At 37.8% G+C, this 1991-nt stretch overlaps 1 pseudogene; it reads left to right on the top strand.

Moving 5' to 3' along the window:
- The first annotated feature begins 1426 nt into the window (after positions 1–1426).
- On the top strand, positions 1427–1586 carry LOC118576982 (annotated as a pseudogene).
- Positions 1587–1991: the final 405 nt, after the last annotated feature.

Here is a 1991-nt window from a genome sequence, read left to right as displayed (position 1 = left end):
TTTACATTTTACAGCATTATGTAATCTAGTTAGTCCTTCCACCCTCGACTTCCTAATTGCTGGTTTTATAGGTGTGTAATTCGGCTTTTGCAGCTTTCATTGGAGTTTTGTAGTTTTCTTTATATAATTCTTTTTATATTCTGTTCGATCTGGAATCATTACATTCTGGAGGGGGCTAATATAAGTGTTAACATGCCTAGTTATTCATTGCTTATATTTCAAAGAAACATTGATTTTCTTTTGAAATTAACTTGTATCCTACAACCTTACTGTAATTGGCAAGTAACTTCCATTTTAGCTCCAAAAGTGTTGTTAGTTTGAATTTTCTGCCTGGATTACTGTGCTATTTGTGAGCAAGCACTTTTGTTTCTTCTTGTCAATTAATTAATACATTTTTAATTCCCTTGTCTTATTGCAGAATCTACAGCTTCTCATGTGGTGCTAAGAAGACTGACTAAGAGGAAATATCTTTACCTTCTTCTTGATGTTAGTGGGAATGTTTTAAGTTAACCTTCATTAAACTTACAATGTTAGTTATAAATACTTTTGTAGTTGTTCTTTATCAAACTGAGGATGTATGCTATACTTGACTGAGGTTGTTTTTGTTTTCTATTTTTTTATTTTTTATTTTTTTGGGTTTTTTTGTTTTTTGTTTGTTTGTTTGTTTGTTTGTTTGTTGTCTTTATTATTATGTGTTTTAAATTTTATACATCAGCCATAGGTTCCCCTGTCCTCCCCCGTCCGGTTCCCACCCCTACCTTCCCCCCAGCCCCTCCCCTCCATTCCCATGATCTCCAGGATCAAGGCACCCCTGGGGATTCATTTAAACCTGGTGGATTCAGTACAGGCAGGTCCTATCACCTCCTTCCAGACTGAGCAAGGTGTCCCTGTGTGAGCCCAAGGTTTCAAACAGCCAGCTCATGCACTAAGGACAGATCCTGGTCCCACAGACTGGGTGCCTCCCAAGCAGATCAAGCTATTCAATGGTCTCACTTATCCAGAGGGCCTGATCCAGCTGGGGGCTCCACAGCCTTTGGTTCATAATTCATGTGCTTCCATTTGTTTGGCTATTTGTCCCTGTGCTTTTTGCAATCTTGGATTCAGCAATTCACGCTCTTGCAGACCCTCCTCTTTCTTGACAGTTGGACACCTGGAGTTCCACCTGGGGCCTGGCTGAGGATCTCTGCATCCACTTCCATCAGTTATTGGATGAGAGTTCCAGCACGACTGCTAGGGTGTTTAGCCATCTGATCACCAGACTAGGTCAGATCAGGCTTTCTCTCGACCATTGCCAGCAGTCTATAGAGGATGTATCATTGTGGATTTTTGGGGAACTCTCTAGCACTCTGCCTATTCCTGTTCTCATGTGGTCTTCATTTATCATGGTCTGTTATTCCTTGTTCTCCCTTTCTGTTCTTGATCCTTTATCGCTTCTCGGCCTTTGGGCTAAGATCAAGTGTAGTATTTGTTCTTATCTGTTTTCTATTTTTTTAAACATTACTGTGAGTATTGGATTTTGTCAAATGCTTTATTTATATCCATTGACATACTCATGTGACTGCCTCACCCTTATTTTGGTAATGTAATCGATTAATTTAAGTGATTTTTAAGTGACAGACCAGCCATACATAATTGACTGTGTATATAATTCTTTTTACATATTGCTGAATTTAATTTTTCAATTTTCTGAGGATTTTCACATTGAAGTCACTGAGGAATATTGTTGTATAGTTTTCTTTCCCTGAAATGTTTTTGTTTGGTTTTGGCGTTAGGTTAATACTAACCTCATAAAATGAGGTAGAATGTATTTCATCTGTCCCTATCTTCTGGAAAAGTTTGTAGAAAATAGATGTGATTTATTTTTTAACTGATATTATAGCTCACCACTGAACACACTTGGCCTGATCTTTTTTTGTTTGGAACAACTCATTTCTTTAAGTAGATATATGTCACTGTGACTACAATGGCTGTTCTATGAAAAAAGTCTCAGT

The sequence above is a fragment of the Onychomys torridus genome, chromosome 1 (assembly GCF_903995425.1).
Source record: "Onychomys torridus chromosome 1, mOncTor1.1, whole genome shotgun sequence".
In the NCBI taxonomy this organism is placed as follows: Eukaryota; Metazoa; Chordata; class Mammalia; order Rodentia; family Cricetidae; genus Onychomys; species Onychomys torridus.
Note: the sequence above shows the minus strand (reverse complement) of the source record. Positions and strands in the feature narration are given on the sequence as shown.